This window comes from Lactuca virosa, chromosome 1 (assembly GCF_052849685.1).
Source record: "Lactuca virosa cultivar CGN04683 chromosome 1, Lactuca_virosa_CGN04683_v6, whole genome shotgun sequence".
Taxonomy (NCBI): domain Eukaryota; kingdom Viridiplantae; phylum Streptophyta; class Magnoliopsida; order Asterales; family Asteraceae; genus Lactuca; species Lactuca virosa.
The window spans coordinates 330,136,107-330,155,002 of record NC_136426.1 but is presented as its reverse complement, the minus strand read 5'-3'; the positions used below and the strand labels follow the sequence as shown (position 1 = coordinate 330,155,002).

At 35.4% G+C, this 18,896-nt stretch overlaps 1 long non-coding RNA gene across 1 annotated transcript; it reads right to left on the bottom strand.

The window, feature by feature from the left end:
- Positions 1-12,609: 12,609 nt before the first annotated feature.
- On the bottom strand, positions 12,610-13,391 carry LOC145110404 (uncharacterized). Its single transcript, XR_013709788.1, has 2 exons — positions 13,212-13,391; positions 12,610-12,757 (listed from the first exon to the last, which is right to left on the bottom strand). It is a non-coding gene; the product is annotated as an uncharacterized LOC145110404 (long non-coding RNA).
- Positions 13,392-18,896: the final 5,505 nt, after the last annotated feature.

Genomic DNA, 18,896 nt, shown 5'->3' with positions numbered 1-18,896 from the left:
AGAGGGATTCATCATGAATTCGGATGATGAGGCAATAGCATTTTACTCGAATAATCGTGTTAAGAAGTTTTTCAAAAAGTTGTTCAATTCGAAGGCTAAGCTTGCTGAGGCAAAAGAAAGTGTTGTGAGTAAAACTGTTGTTGAAGGAAAGAGTGAGAAGAAAGATTCGAAAATGTCTGAAGGAAAGAGTGAGAAGAAGCTGAAAGGTGATGTTGGTATTGATTGTCATTATTGCAATGGAGCCAATCATCTAGCGAATGATTGTATGCTTCGGAAGAAGGATGAGAGAAAGAATAAAGTAAAAGATGAGGCTTATTATGCAGAGAGGCTTGAGGAGGTTCGTGCTAAAGCTAAGGATTTATCACTGGTCGCAAGGGGTGAACAGGAGGAGGATGGAACTTATCAAATCTGGTCATCCGGATCAGACGATGAAGAAATGAGGAATCCAACACATGGAGCAATGTATGTGAAGATGGAGGAGGACTCAGATGAAGAGGAATTCGAAGTGAAAGGAAGATGCTTCGTATCCAAGACGACAGACAAATCTCCAATGACAACAAAGGTACGTAATATTCTCGAATCTTTAAATATTCCTACACATGCTTATGACTCTGAACTAATATCTTTTGATGAGACAGTTACTTATTTTGATTCAATTGTTATGTCTGCTAGCAATGAGGCCAACAAGTTTTCCATGGAGTTATTAGAGACCAAAAAGCGATTAGACATGAAAATAAGTAAAATTGATTGTTTGGAATTACAGATAACAAATATTATGTGTGATAGGGATACTTTATCAAATGAAGTCAAACTTTTGCTAGCACAAAGAAATATATACTGTAATTCTGCTAAGAGACTTTATGGCAAATTAACAGATTTACATCATTCATGTGAAATAAGTAAAGAACAACATAGAAAATTGCTACTTTTTCTAGCATACGAAAGAGCTAAGGTAGATAATATTTCGTATGATTGTGAGAAAATAATAGCTGATTTTGACAAAGTTCCTGATGATAGATATAAATATGGAATTGTCAAAATTGATGAATGTCTTGATGCGAATGAATTAGTTAACATAGTGAATGATACTTTGACTAAATCTGAACAAATTCAAATTTTGAAAAAGACTGAGAATTCAACATCTGATTCTCAATCTAATTTTGCTGATATTGAAGATAATTCTGACAATATTAGTGAAATTAGTGATCTTGAGGATGTTGATTGTTCCCAGTTGTCTGTTGTTAATGTTGCATCAACATTTAAAGGGAAAGAAAAAGTTAAGGATTTGATGGTTAAGAAAGAAACTGATATACCCTCAACTTCGAAAGTTTGTGATATGGACTTCGTGGATCTCAGAGACAGTCAAACTGATGATAGCGATGACGAAAAAGAAGAGAAAATTTTGAAGGAAAAGAAATCTTCGAAGGAAGAAGAAATTCCTCGAATAGTGGTTGATCAAGTGTATGGTGATACACAAAAGTTCGAAAAAGTAATGAATGAAAAAGGCGATCAATATCTTGAAACGAATACTGTGGTTTATCCAAATTTCAAGTGTACAGATGATGTCATTTTTCCAAATCAAGTATTCGTAACTACTGGAAATGGTGAGAATATCAAACCAGAATTAAAGAAGTTAGTTGAAGATGACAATTTGAAAACAACTGATGAAGGTTTCTTTGAAAATCAAAGCACAGTTGAAAACAACCTAACAAAGAATTCGTATGTTTTTCGTCGTAAAAAACCACAAAGAAAATGGGTTGAAAAATAAAAAATTGAAAAAGAGAATTCAAAACAAGTTGTAAAGGAAAATGAAAAAGTTGTCAAACTAAACTCCAAGGAATTCAAAGATCAAATTGACAAATTTTCGAAGGAAAATAACATTTCAAAAAGACAAGCTAGGAAGAAAATATTTTGGCAAATTATTGAGTCTCAAAAGATGTCTGAATCACAATCATCCAAAAATGTTTTCAAAGCTAAAAATTCAAGGTCTGAAATGAATAAACAACCAAAGTTTTCCAAAGTTTCATAAACTAATATTCCAAATACATCAAATTCAAATCAAAAATTCTTTCAACGTCAATATTTTAAATCCACTGTTGATACATCTTATCGTCAATCTTTTCTAACCAATCCAAAAGTTGATTTTGTTCCTCAAAAGCCAAATTTTCCTAATCATACAAAGAAAGAAACTATGAAAATTTCACATGAAAAAGGGATAACTTCAAGGAAGAACATTGATCATTGGCTTGAAGGCAAAGGAAAAATGTATCAGTCGAATACATTTTAAAGGAGCAAATTCACGAAGCCTACGAAAAGTATGTAAATACTTCATCAAATGGAAGTTTATCTTCTAAGGATTCGAACATATCCGTCAAAGCATGGAAACCAGTAATCAAAACAAAGAATGTTCTTTCACAAACACAGAATACGAAGGGTAATGTTAGTGAACATTCGAAACCATCAAAATCTTATGTTTCGGTTCCTTTAAATGAAGATGTGAACTTAATTGATAGTCTCAAAACCAAAGTTTGTGATTGGGTTAAAAGTGTTTCATTACATTCGAAATTGAAATCTAATTTCCAAGGATCCAAAAAGCCTTGGGTACCTAAATTTTTCCACTAATTGTAGGTACTATGTGACGAGCAATATGATAATAAATGGTACATTGATAGTGGATGCTCTCGTCACATGACCGGGAAGAAGGAGAATTTACGTGATTTTCGAAGCCTAAAGAATGTTGGAGTTGTGAAGTTTGGGAACAATCAAAAATGTCAAGTCAAAGGATATGGGAAGATCACGAACGGACAATTCACAGTGAATCGTGTTGCGTATGTTGAAGGTCTTCAACATAACTTGATAAGTGTTTCCCAACTTGTTGTGGGCACTGGCAATCAAGTTCTTTTTAATGAAGAAGGAAGTGTTATTTCGAATGTCAACACTAACGAAGTTTTACTTAAATCCAAAAGGAAAGGTGACATGTTCACTTTGGACATCAATCCAATAGTAGGGAAACCTGCTATATGTCTTCTTTCGAAAGCAACATCAGACTTAAGTTGGCTTTGGCATCGAAGACTTTCTCATCTCAATTTTCGAAACATCAATAAACTTGTGGTACAAGATCTGGTAAGAGGTTTACCTGTACTTAAATTTGATAATGATTCTTTATGTGCAGCTTGTGAAGTTGGAAAGCAACATAAACAAGGTCATCCAATTACGATAGATTCGAAAATTGTCGCACCTCTGGAGCTCTTACATATTGATTTGTGTGGTCCATCAACAGTTTCAACACTCAACAAGAAACGATACATATTAGTCATTGTTGATGACTTTTCCAGATTTACGTGGGTTTATTTTCTCAGGCTTAAATCTGAAGTTGCACAAATCATGATTGACTTTATCAAAAAGATGGAAACAACATTGAAGAAGATTGTTCGAAAAATTAAGAGTGATCATGAAACTGAATTTAAGAACAATGTTCTTGATTCGTTTTTGGTGGACAAAGGGATTTCGCATAATTTTTCATCTCCATACACACCACAACAAAATGGTGTTGTTGAAAGAAGAAATAGGTCTCTATGCGAAGCGGCAAGGACTATGCTGGCTTATGCGAATCTTCCACAATACCTTTGGGCTGAAGCAGTATCCACCGCATGTTTTACTCAAAACAGATCTTTCATTCATCGTCATTTTAACATCACTCCATATGAAATTTTCAACAATCGAAAACCTAACGTCAAATTTTTCCATGTTTTCGGATGCAGGTGCTTTATTATGAATCTCAAGGATAATCTTACAAAATTTCAAGCTAAAGCAGATGAAGGGATTTTCTTGGGATATTCGCATAATTTAGTCGCATATCGTGTGTTGAACAAAAGAACACGAAAAGTTGAAGAAACTTTTAATCTTACATTTGATGATTACTATATTAAACAAACTGAATCACAGTGTGAAAATCATCCTATTCTAAAAGAAATACAAGATGAATCTGAATCTTCACAAACCTTAGATATTGATTATGATTTAATTTTTGGTATTTCAGATCATGCTGTTGATGCTGAAATTAATGCAAATGATAATCATCTCTCTGAATTAACAAAGTTTAATGATGATTCAACATCAACTTCTCAAGAGAAACACAAAAGTATGCAGAATAATCCAGTTGAGGGGGAGAACTTGGATTCGAACACTCCAGTTGAGGAGGAGCATTCTTTCGAGGGGGGGAATGAGAGATTGAATGCTGATGTTGAGGGGGAGCATAATGTTGAGGGGGAGCTTTTAAAAAACATTCAGAATAATAATGATTTTGATGATGTTTGTTCGATTGCAGGATCAGAGAATGATGATTTATACGAAGATGCACCTTTGGAATTTGATCCAGCTTATCCGCCAATGGAAAAGTGGACAAGAGATCATCCGAAAGTTCAAATAATTGGAAATCCACAAGAGGGTGTTTTAACAAGAGCTCAAATTCGTGCAAAGAATGAGGTATTGAATACTCATCAAGAATTTTGCATGTTCAATGTTTTCATCTCTAAAATTGAACCAAAAACAGTTAAGGTTGCAATGGAACACTCAGATTGGGTTGTTGCAATGCAATCTGAATTGTCTGAATTTGAACGAAACAAGGTTTGGAGATTAATTCCTAAACCTGAAAATGTTTCGATTGTCGGGTTAAAATGGATTTTCAAAAACAAAACCGACAAAGATGGAAATATCGTTCGAAACAAAGCCAGACTTGTTGTTAAAGGATATTCACAACAAGAAGGAATCGACTATGAAGAAACTTTTTCCCCTGTCGCAAGACTCGAGGCTGTTCGTATATTTCTGGCTTATACAGCTCACAAAGACTTTGATGTTTATCAAATGGACGTGAAGTGTGCATTTTTAAATGGAGAGCTTGAAGAAACAGTTTATGTGGAACAACCCCCACGTTTTATTAAAGAAGAATATCCTGATCATGTATACATATTAGATAAGGCAGTTTATGGTTTAAAACAAGCACCACGAGCATGGTATGCAACTCTTACTTCATTTTTGAAACAATCTAAATTTAAACAAGGATCTGTTGACCCCACATTATTTCGAAATAAAGTTGGAAATCATCTAATGCTTGTTCAAATTTATGTTGATGATATTATTTTTGGCTCAACTGACCCTGCCTTATCTAGAGAATTCGAAGATTTGATGAAAAGTAAGTTCGAAATGAGCATGATGGGAAGAATCAATAATTTTCTTGGACTGAATATTCGTCAAAGCAGAGAATGAATTTTTATTAATCAAGAAAAATATACGAAGAATCTTCTAGAGAAGTTTGGATTGACGAATAGCACAAAGTTACGAGTTCCTATGGCAACAGGCATAAAATTGACACCTTCGTTAGATAAACCTGCAGTTGACCTAACTCTTTACAGGAGCATGATTGGTTCATTACTTTATCTTACAGCAAGTAGACCTGATATCATGTTCTCTGTGTGTAATTGTGCTAGGTATCAGTCAAATCCACGAGAACCACATCTCACTGCTGTGAAGAATATATTTCGTTATCTTAAAGGAACAATTTCGTTAGGATTCTGGTATCCTTGGAAAACTGGGTTCTTTGTACAAGCTTATTCAGATGCAGACTTGGGTGGTTGTAATCTTGATAAAAAAAGCACAAGTGGCGGATGCCAATTTCTCGATGGCAAATTGGTGAGCTGGCAGTCGTAAAAGCAAACATGTCTATCAATTTCAACAGCTGAAGCAGAATATGTAGCTGCTGCTGCTTGCACGTCACAAATTATATGGATTCAAATTCAATTGCGTGATTATGCAATCAATATGAAAAAGATTCCATTATATTGTGATTCTCAAAGTGCAATAAGAATTTGTCATAATTCTGTGCAGCATTCGAAGACTAAACATATAGCTCTTCGTTATCATTTCATCAAGGATCACGTGGAGGATGGAAATATTGAAGTACATTTCGTGAAAACAACTGATCAGTTAGCTGATATTTTCACGAAACCTTTAGATGAAAAATCCTTTGTGAAAATTTTAGAAGGACTTGGAATGATAGATGGAAATTTTGTTCCATGCGAAAAAGGAGAATGATAATTGACCAGGAATCATTCAGAGGCGCTGAATGAAAGACAAAGCAATAACAGTCAACGTTCAGAGGTTACTGTTCATAGTCACCGCTTCGAACCCCTTCGAATTCGTAACTTTATCATATATCTTATGGGTTGATTCAGAGGTTACTGTTCATAGTCAACGCTTCGAACCCCTTCGAATTCGTAAATTTGTCACTTATCAGGGGATGATAAAATTTCGTGTATTTGCAACAAGTACAGTTAGTTTTAATTTTCGAAAAATTAAAAAAAAATCCAAAAAGATTTTCGTTTGTTTTGTTTTGTCATTTAATTTTCGCAAAATTTGAAAATTCAAAAATATTTTCGCTTGTTTTTGTTTTGTCATTTAATTTTCGAAAAATTTAAAAATCCAAAAAGATTTTCGTTTATTTTTGTTTTGTCATTTAATTTTCGAAAAATTCAAAATCCAAAAATATTTTGTTTTGTTTTTATTTTCGAAAAATCAAAACAACAAAAATATTTTGTTTCTTATTTCTTTTTAGTACTTTGTTGCAGATATTCATGATGATACACAGTGGATTATGCTTGCAGTTCTAGGGTCAGGTACATTTTTCGTACGAATTGATAAATTTTTCAATATCTCGAACTAGTTAAGTTGTCCCTAGAAGCATGTTGCTGCATGTTGTCCAAAGCCTCCAATGACTCAATGTGTGTGTACGAAAGCCTTAATGATATTATTCATAAAAAAAAAAAAAAAAAAAAAAAAAAAAAAAAAAACTTCCCAATAAGGCTTATATTCACATTAGTCTCTGAGCTACCTGACTCTTCTCAAAATGAGTTAAGAGTTTACTGTTTTGTCCAAATATAACAGAGGTACCTTCGTGTCTTACATCCATCTTTTTCACCTATAAAGTTCTTACACGATCACACACGAAGACATATGTCCGAGAGGTCTCTGATCAAACCCATCGAGACTTAGATATATCAAAAATCTGTGTTTATGATCTGACATCATGAGACCGTGATGAAAGTGAAACCCAATTTTCTAAACTTTTAAGGAATTGACGGGGAACTATGTTCCAGATTTTCACGAATCCTTTGGTTCAGTACCAAAATTCGAAACTCCAAATCATATTCATTTCGTATGAGTGGTCTTGATCAAACATTCGAAACCCATGATGTTTGTTACCCAACAAGATCCAGCACAAATTTTTTCTTGAATATGATTTCCGCGTGAGTTTCATTCGAACTTCAATGTTACTTAAAATTTTTCAAAACAAACTTGTCTCTGACTACACTGGTCAAACAAGTAATTTCTGTTACAATTTATCACCTTATGTTTAGGATGACATGTAACGAAATTTTTTTAACTACCCACGAAGCATTATAAAAGAAGCCCTTCGATACTTATTTACAAGTATTCGATTGTATTTCACGGGAAACTACACAAGAAGTTGATCATTTCTCTTAATGATTAATGAAGCAATCTTTGCCCGGGATTTTATCTGCCTTCGTGTCAAATTAATATTTTGACATCACAGTATCCCAAATTTTTTTATCTTTGTTTCTCGTCTAAATCCTTTGGAACACTGCACTCACGAAATCCTTGAGGTTCTGAGTAATACCAACTCAGGCTGATGATTTCAAACATCTGTCATATGACTTCGCTTTTCACCCCAAAAGTGAAAGAGCCTTGCTTCCATACGAAGGGTTCTTACGGTTACAATCTTCTTGGGGATAACAATACAGGCTGTTTTTTAATGACGGATGGTATTCTGTCCGGATTTCAAGGTGATGTGACAGATACTTTTTGACGCATGGCTACTTTTATGCAGTAATGGTCCGTTTTTCAAGGTGCCACGTCAGATATCATTAAATATACATCCCGCTTCAAATTCAAACTTCAGGGTTACATATAAAAAGGGATTCAATGGTTCATTATCAGTTTACGCGATCAAAAAGAAAAATTCCCAAATTCTCTGATCTTTAAAGTTTTCAAACCCTAACAATGGCGACTTCTGTTCATGTTGATGTTGATCCTTCTCATACCACTGATTATGTCTCTTCATTTCCAATTATGAAGATTCAAGCAACTAACTGTTACTTGGAGGATGATGTATCTAAATACCCGGAAGAATTGAAGATGTTAATCGTTGCCTTGAAGAGCTCTGTTTTGTGTAAGGCAATGTTCAGTTCGTTCTCAGTTCCAATGTCATGGCTTTCTCAAGCAGGATCAACCGCTACTTACAACAAAGCTTCTGATACCATTACTTTCCATCTGGTGAATGACAAAAAGGTCAGATTATCAAAGAAATTCTTTTGTCAAATTCTTGAAATTCTGAATTCACCTCCGTATGTTGCTTTCACATTCCCTCAAATTGTTCATATGTTTAATGAGATGGGATATCAGCCTCAACTTTCCAAGATTAGTGATTTTAAGAAATCTGGTCTTCCAAGTATCTGGAATTTCTTATTTGGTATTTTTATGAGATGTTTAACTGGGAGAACAGTTGGTCTTGATAAAGGAAGAATGGAGGTATATGTCATGGTTGCTGGCTATATTATGATCTTCAAGTGGATTATTCTACACAATTTTGGAAGGAATTCCAAAAGAGTGTAGAACACACGAATGCTCTTCATGGTATTTCGTGTGCACGATACTGGAGCTTGATTTTGCAATATTTTTACAACAAGGAAGGGATTTTGGTACCCAATGATGAGGAAAAGGCTGTTTTTCAATCGTACCACTATCCGAAGGATCTCACAGATAATGCTGAGGATTTTCCATCTGTTGCTCGTATTCCTGATGCAATGCTCAAAAAAGTTGATCCTTCGAATTCTGTCTTAGTGGCCTATTTGAAAACTATTGATTCTACTGTCGAAACTGGGATACTATTGGAAAGGGAAGATAAGAAATCCAAGCGGTCAACGAAGAATGAAACTACTTCTTTTGAAAACAAAATCTCAGAGTTTAAATCTTTGAAATCTCCAAAGAAGAAGCTTCTTACAGTTGACGTGTATGTTGCTGAGACATAATTGATTGAGCCTGTTGTTGACGATACTCAAGAGCAAGTGATCATTCCTTCGAAGACCGGTATGTTTCGAAGAATCAAAATGAAGTCAACACATAAAAGCAAGTCTCTAACACATAAAGTGGTCCGAAAACCTCATGTCGCTCATCAAGGTGTTTTAATTCGAGAAGTGTCAGCACCTGTTTCTCCATTATCCAAGAAACGAAGGGCTGAGGATATGGCCAAACATCTGTCAAAGAAGAAGAAGAAGAAGAAGAAGAAGAAGACACGAAAGCTTATGCTTTCTACTGAGTCTACAGAAGATGACGATGAAAGAATTCCTGAAACACCAGAAGTAACTCTTCCTGAGCAGTCAATAGTCATACCACCCGGAGATTCGGTTGCCAAATCAGTTTCTGAGGAGGTACGAACTTCAGGCATCCCTACAAACGTATCTGATACAGATGCAAATGTCAATATGGGTGAAGGAAATTCGAAGAAAGAAGATCAAGGTCATCCAACTTCTATAGCCTTCGAACATATTGTTTCTTTACCTCCACCAATTATTCCAATTACTTCAACCACTGATTCCCTTACATTTCAAAATGACTATGCATCTCTGAATCAGAAGATTGATATTATTTGTGACGCTGTCACAAAATTTGTCAAATTGTATGAAAGTTTGAGTCCTCAACTTACTGAACTTTCAACAATCGAACGTACCAACTTTTTGGAAGTGATTACTTTGCTAAAGGAGTTAAAAGAACTATCTGTCCAGCCGGTTTCTTCTTCCCTGATTACTCCTGAATTTTTATCTCAAAAGTTCCTACAATTCGAAGCAATTCTCAACAAGCAACTTGCTCCTCTCTCTCGCATATCAAGCCTTCTTCCAACAACAAATGCCCACCTGTTTTCACAGGGGTGCAAGGGGGAGAAAGAAAAACTGGTAACTCGAAGGCTAGTGGTGATGATGCGAAGGTTGTAGGAAAGATGTTTTCTTCAAAGATCCCAACAACAAAGCCAGTTATAGCATCTGCTGGGCCGATTACTTCAACAGTCGTAACAACTATGCCAATTATAAGACCAATTTCGAAAGGAATTGTGATTGGTAAACCTATTGATACTGTTGGTTGTAGTTCGAAAACAAAGGAGGTGAAAGATGATTCAGTCTTGAAAGATAAAGGGAAAACAATAGTGGTGGAAAAATCGAAAGAAGAAAGGAAAGCTGAAGCAGAAGCTGAAATTGAAAAGCTAAGGTTGATTCAAAGCATAATGACTCAGTGTGCAAGTGATCTGAAGGGTATGGACAAAGGTGATCCGTCCAAACACTACAATTATGAAACAATTGAGGCCAAGGTAGCTTTTAATCATATGTATTCGTTTGAGAAGAAACCAAAACAAAGTTATGTGGTTACGAATACTGATTCAAGTCAGCTGGACTTTCCAATAAATGAAATGATGTTCAACATGCCTCAATTTAAAGCAGAAGGAAATTTCAAAGAAAAGGATGATGGTACACACATGAAAATTAGATTTCATGCTGTTCTTGCAAAAGCCCCTGAGGAAGTTTGGTCTTTGATTAAGATCAAGAAAGTAATCAATATGAAAAAGGATGTGGTGTTCGAAAACACAGTCCAAAATATCAAGTATGTGGTTGCCAGGGCAAATGGAAATATTTGCGAATTTACAATTGCAGATTTTCCATTAATGAACTTGTATGATCTTATACAAGTTGCATTGATTATGAAAGACAAATCGTTTTCATACCTTCGAGACACTGAACCTGATGAATTTAAGCTTGGAGTTGCTCACATCAAGATTTTCATCGAAAATTATTATGAGTGTTTGGCTCTAACAGATGTGGAGTTAGCTACAGCAAAAGGTATGGAAATAAAAGCTCCAATGGCTCCTACGAAGACTCAAGCAGAATTGAAAAAGTATGCTGATGGAGAAATTTGCTTGAAGCCTTTTGGGATGGTCTTCGCAGGAAAAGACAAGGCTGGAAAAGCAAAACGTTTCTTATTCCAGACATGCGAAGTGGAAAGATATTCAATGTCTCAATATACGAACTTAATTGTTCGTATGAATCATTGTAAGAAGAACAATGAAGGAGATAAGAAAGAGCTAAAGAAGATTATTTCCTGGTACACGGAAATTCGAAGAGTGATGCTGTATTCCATCCAGCTTCTTACAAATTAAGAAGTTCGACTATGATTACAAAGGGGGAGATTGTAAGGGTCAAAATGTTGTAATAAGTCGAAATGTATTTTGCACTCTTCGAATGTTTTGTAATCTATTTTACTAAGGCGCTTTTATTCGAAGCTTAAGTGTCTATGCCTTAGTATATTTTTTGTACGCTTTCTGTTCCCTATAAATAGGGATATTTACTAGAGTTAGATAAGAGTTTTTTTACAGACCTGTCTTTGTACTCTGTAAACATTCGAAAGCGTAGTAGAGCTGAAACAAGATCATATTTACATCCGGTGTTCAATTTCGCATTCTTACTTGATTTTATACTCTGATTCATTTTATACTCGATTCTATGTTTCATCACGCCGCCTCTATCCAATCGCGTATATCAGTCTCGCTTGGACCTAACCCGTCCGTTCCCGTTCCAGAACCAGAACCGTTTGCTCTTGTGATCATTACCATTCTGATGATATAAAATGGGAATAAATTAATATGAATGTATAACTCGAAATAACAGACCCTTTCCAGTTCCTTAGTAACTTTGTGGCTTTTCTTGATTCATGTATGGATCCTGTGCTTCCAGCAGTACGGGCCCATACTACTTTCCACACCTATCCATACTAGATCCAAGAATTGTCCCAATGTTTCCAAGTCACTACACTTCTCTACCAATAGGCCTTTTCACACATCTAGTGTTACAGGGGCCAAATTATTAGTTTCCCTAGACTTTCTTCTAGGATTTTTACTAACCGTACAATTAGAAATCTCTCCTAACATCAATAGTCGCCTTGTGTATGCAAATCATACATAATCCAAGATCGGATAGACAGTCGAATAAATGATTCTACCCTAAGTCCACAACCAAACAAGGAACAGGAAGTAAGGCTGAATTAAGCATTCTAAGGCTATAAAATCCTAGTTAGGTACCATTTAAAGCATACACTTAGTAACTATTTTGATATCAGCACAGGTTTCAAGTAGCACATAAAAGCAATCCTTAGGGCTAAAAGGCACACTAGATATCAGACAATTAAAATGCAACTCCTTTAAAGATCCTTAGCCCTTATACTAGCATGCATTTCTAATAATTCATATATCAACAAATATAGACAATATGGATATATTGGGAATCACTTTCCTTTCTGAGCTCCGGCTGACTGTACGCATTGCATCCTTTCTATTTGAATAAAATTCTTTCAAAAGATATATAAAAGTTATTCAGATCCTTAGTTTGAGTTTGGAATCATACAAGTGTTCATCCAATTCTCTCAAACCAGAGCTCTGACACCAACTTGTTACGTCCCGATTTTCAACACAATTTTTTTTAAACATATAGAAAATATGTCCAAAAGCCCATATTTATTGAAATATCATTGTCATACATTTATTAAACATAAAAGAGAGTTTTAGCGGAAGTCTAAAAACATTATTAATTTCTTTGATGCGAGTACAGTCATGCTGGAGCCTTTCCACGATCAGAAAAACATCCTGAAAAATAGTTATTCAACAACTGTAAGCCGAGGCTTAGTGAGTTTTCCCAAGATATCATATATCACAATACATATACATGCATACAATCAATGGCTCACGACCTTTCACCGATCCACCAATAATATGTGTATCTAGACTTACAGCAAACCTGCCATTTCGTCGTCAACACACGGGTCTATAGGCTCCCGACCTGTCGTCGTTCCGCCGTCAACCCCTAACTTAACCGTAATAATTTAAATATAATAACATTTAAACACATAGATATTTACGCTTATGCTACTAGTTCAAGTATAGTAGCAATAAGCACATAGAGACTATATTTTCGACTATACTCAATGACTCAAGTATAATAACATAAAAACACATAAAGACTATATTGTTACTCTACTAGCTTTCTATCATAACATACATGGATATATATTGCAATACATAGTATAGTGAGATAACTCACCTCAAACAATGAACGTGTGTCTCACTTCCCAATAATTTCCAATGCGATTCTTTGATCTATTGTAAAATAATGTTTCATCGGAGATGATTGATATTCCCTTCTATATTACTTATTAATATAGAAGTTCTATGAATTTGAGCTTCTACTGAAGCTCTATATATATACTCTATTGAGATTCTTATTAATATAGAAGTTCTATGAATTTGAGCTTCTACTGAAGCTCTATATATACTCTATTGAGAAAGAGAAATTGTACCATACCTACCTCCATATTCCACCATGTATCCATGCCACCAATTCGTTTCAATGGATGTTCTTATCCAAACAAAAGTATATGCTTACGTTTCATGCATATCCTATATTAAATGTATGTTTTTCTATTTATTCTTTAAACTTTTATATTATTAAATTATACAAAATATTTGAATGCTATACAACACATTTGACTCCATAAATGCCAACAATACAAATTTACAAAATTCATGACACATAAAATATGTACATATGTATTTGTAAATACGATAATTTACAAAAACTATATTCTTTATTTGTTTATTTTTTTTTACAATCAATATATTGTGAAAAGGTTTTACAAATATTAGTACGTACTTATAAAATAGTACCAAAGATATAGCAAATATGTATTATGATATTTTTAAATTTAATTACCAATAATCAATATCATAAAATATATATCTAGACAATTATTTTTGAAAAACCGGTGTAACATATACTTATTATATATAATAATATCTATACTAAATCAAATGAACGGTTATAATAAATAAACTTTAAGTCACTCGTTTTTCTTTTACAATTTATTTAGTCTAAATAATAGAAACTATAACTTATAATATATATATATATATATATATATATATATATATATATATATATATATATATATATATCAATAAAATTTCAAATCGGTTAAATATATAAAAACAATACAACCTATTTAAATTCAACAATCGGTAATTAACGTCCAAAATATATTTGATTCTTATTAGTCGAAAATACGAGTGTTACACCTTATCTAAAGGACGCGTGTCTGATAAGATCAGAGTTGACAGCGGCTTTTGAAAGCTACGATTGCTGATCAGGATCTGAAGTCATACGCAGAATAGTTATTAGACTTATCCAAGTGGGAGACTGTTGGATTAGTGTCTAAGCCCATAACTATTTTGGTATGTACTTGACCCGATTGCGAGCATGGTCCTTTTGGGTTGCCTTCACCAAAGCAACTTGATATGATGATTTATGGAAAAAGAGAATAATTATGATTTATTAATATATTATATGATTAATATATTAAGAGAGAAATCATATTATTTAATTAATAATAGTCAAGAATTAATCAGAATTAATTTTGTGGCTAAAAGACATTAATTAAATAAAAGGGACTAGAACTGTCAATTGTGTGATAGTTGGATATTGGGCTAATGGACTCCATAGAGGATGGAGTGGACGAAATCTATGGGGAAACCCATTAGAATTCGTCCAAGGCCTCTAAAGGAGGAGTCTATGGGCTGCTTAGGGCCTAAGCAGTCAGATTAGGGTTTCCTAGTTCAAAACCCTAATAGCCTCACATATTTAAAGACCCCTAGGGCACCAAAAACGTGGTTAAGTATTCCTTAGGGTTCTTGGACGAATTTTGGTGCCTCCTTCTCTTCTCCTAAGTCATCCTCTTGCTCTTGGTGTTTGTGAGCCATTAGAGGAGTGACACTTGTGACTCTAAGCTTTTAGAAGCCAATTACAAGAAGGAATATATTGTTATTACTACATAACAATCAAAGGTAAGATCTAAACCCTATTCTTATGTTAATATTGATTATCACATGCTAGATCTAGGGTTTATGGCTTTGGATGATTATTGCATGTTCATTAGACAAACTTGATCCAAAGCTTTAGGGTTTGCATGTACACCATAGGAATGTTGTAGTGCTCAAAACCCATCAGTGATGACACCCTAAGCGCTTGGCCAAGCCGGGACTAAGTTGATGTGTTCAATTGTAGTCTGTTGTCAGTGTCATAAATCGGAAATCGGGAAACAACACATGAACAGAGAGTATGATTAAAATCCATGTCTCAGTTCATACGATATCTAGAATGGAGGAATATATGATCCCTTATCTAAAGGACACGTTTCTGATATGATCAGAGTTCGACAGCAGCTTTTGGAAGCTACGATTGCTGATCAGGTTTGAAGTCATACGCAGAATAGTTGTTAGACTTATCCAAGTGGGAGACTGTTGGATTAGTGTCTAATTTCATAACTATTTTGGTATGTACTTGACCCGATTGCGAGCATGGTCCTTTTGGGTTTCCTTCACCAAAGCAACTTGATAGGATGATATGTGGAGAAAGAGATTAATTATGATTTATTAATATATTATATGAATAATATATTAAAAGAGAAATCATATTGTTTAATTAATATTAGTCAAGAATTAATAAGAATTAATTTTGTGGCTAAAAGACATTAATTAAATAAATGGGGCTAGAACTGTCAATTGTGTGATAGTTGGATATTGGGCTAATGGACTCTATAGAGGTCTGAGTGGACGAAATCTATGGGGAAACCCATGAGAATTCGTCCAAGGCCTCTAAGGAGGGAGTCCATGGGCTGCTTAGGGCCTAAGCAGTCAGATTAGGGTTTCCTAGTTCAAAACCCTAATAGCCTCACTATATAACTACCCCTAGAGCACCCAAAAACATGGCTAAGCATTCCTTGGAGTTTCTTGGACGTTTTTGGTGCCTCTTTCTCCTCTCCTAAGTCATCCTCTTGCTCTTGGTGTTTGTGAACCATTAGAGGTGTGACACTTGTGACACTAAGCTTTCAGAAGTCAAGATCAAGGAGGTTTGTGATTGTTATTGCTACATAACAATCAAGGTAATGATTCTAACCCTAATCATATGTCAATTTCAGATTTGTATGCTAGTCAATTAGGGTTTATTGCTTTGGTATTCAATGTTGTATGTTTAATTAGAAAACCTAGATCAAAGCAATTAGGGTTGCATGAACACCGTAGGAATGTTGTTATGCTCATAATCCATCATTCCCACCAATCGTGCACTCTATCCTTCAGGAGACAGGAGGCGAGTCAGAACTTGTCCCCCTTGGGACACCGGCTCGTACGTAATGTGTTGGCGACATCAGCCAACCACCTGCTGCTAGCAATGGATTTGTGAGCCCCATGGTAATATGGAGCTCCACAAGCTCTGAACTCTCTGAATGTCAATGTGCGCACCCCCATCATGGCCACCATCTCAGTACAGAAGGCTCCCATCCTCTCATCTAGAATCTCCAAGATGCCCTCCTTGACCGTACCGAAGATCAAAGGAGTCTGGTCTAAAATACTATGCGTAATCTCGGCTGAAATAAACTCTCTCATCTGCTCATCCAGATACCCGGCTCCAGAGCCCGAGCCCGAGCCTGATCCCTCTCCAGCGCCTGAACCGCCTACTGGTCTAGTACGCAAAGTCACCATTCTGCAACATATTATAACAAACATCAGAATACTCATCACTACTGAGGGATCACACATGCACTACAAGTTCCATGGTTTTATCTCAACCCTTCTTGAATCGAGCACAGATCCTCTGCTTTCAGTAGTACGGGACCATACTACCTTCCACATCTATCCTTACTTTCCTCAAGAATTTCCTCGACTCCACCAAGTCCCTTTCACTACTACTATTTCTCCCAGCACTACTCCCATCCTAGGCTTGTCCTAGGGTATCCTCCAACTCACTCTCTGCCTTCAGCTGCATAAGAAGTCCCTGCTATCTCCCCTAACTAGCTCGCGAATACTATTACATATTACTAAGACTAGATAATTCTTCGAATGAGAGGTCCTACCCTACAACGGTTAGACTCAAACGAGAACTGCGAAATAGGGCTAGACCTAGCCTTCTGAAATTATTTAGTCCTCGTAATATGTAATTTAACATATTCGTTTACTAGTTAGTTAAAGATAACTAGAACTCCTAAAAGCACATAGCAAGCAACATTTGGGCATTGGGTAAACTAACCACATGATCCAATCAAACTGTTTTATCCTCTAATCAGGAATCTGTACTAGCATGCAACTCATAAAGCTCATACACATATAACAGACACATAAGGTATCCTCCTAGATCCATAGTCGTAATCTAGCATGCAGTTCTAATACACACATCATAACATAAACTTATATGGGTAATTTGGAAGAACTTACTTGAGCTCGTCTGATTGCATGCACCACACCCTTTTCTCTTTTCAAGGTCATTTTCTCTATTCAAAACCCCTTTTTCTTTTTCTCAAAGTTCTTTTATAAAATGATTTTCTTTTGAAATTTTCATACCAAGTCCTCATTTTGAGTTCAGACAGACCCGAGAGTGTGCCTGAATCCCTCAAACCAAGGCTCTGATACCAACTTGTAACACCCCAAAAATCATGACCAAAAATTTCATTTAAAAATAATTAAATAAACCCATTCATTCAAAATTATATAAAATTAGAGTATCATTTCAAAACACATGTTCATTATATCAGAGTAAAACATCCCAGGCTAAAACTTTTTGGTGTGTGCAATGCAGTCATCCCGAGCTCTTCCCTCCACTACCGGAAGTACCTGAAACCAAAACTGAAAACCGTAAGCACGAAGCTAAGTGAGTTCCCCAACCTACCACATACCATACATATAACCATATACTGGGCTCCCGCCCGCTGCATCGAGACTTGCCCAGCATCGGACTCGCTCCGGCATCGGGCCCTGCCCGGTATCAGGCCCCGCCTGACATCGAGCCCCGCTCTGTATACAAATATGTTTCTCTTAGGCCTCGCCTGTCTCTGGGCCTCGCCCGCTATACACATACAATAACATAAACATACTATCACATAAAGAAATATACTCTAATGTATTCTTGTTCTAAGGCCTCGCCTAACTTTGGCCTCGCCCATGTACTGCTACTGATGATTCATGGAACCCCCTCCATGCTCCTGCTGAAAGTGAGATACTGTTGGGTTTTGAGCATTCTAACACTTCCTAAGTGTACATGCAACCCTATTAAACCTTGGATCTATGTTTGTCTAAGATACATGCAAAATATTATTTTCCAAGGTTTATAACCTATCTAGCATGACATGGGGTACTTTTAAACATAAAAGAACTAGATGAGTTACATACCTTTTGTTGATTGTTGATTCCTTGGAGTTTGAGAGCCAAGCACCAATAATGTGAATGCCTCAAATGGAAATCACAAATCACCACAAACTTGGAAAATGTATGAGAGAGTATACTAACTCTTGATTTTGGCCACCACACTTACACACACACTTAGTGTCTTTTTCATGCAACATAAGCTTGTTTATATAGTGTGCATGGTTAGGGTGAAACCCTAATAACCCATGTCTTTTCCTCTTCCAAGGATCCATGGGTTAAAAGCTCCATGGATCATCCATGGACTTCCATATAAGCTTAGCCCATTAACAAATGAGTATTAGCCCACACCATATAAATATAATAGCCCATGATTTAATTAGTCTTCCTTTTAATCACTAAATCAATTCATAATTAATTCAAGATTAAAACTAATTAAATAACATGACTTTATATTAATATATTATAACTTATAATATATTAATAAATCGTAAGTATACAATTCTCATAAAATTATCCATAAACAGTTTGGGTGAAGTGC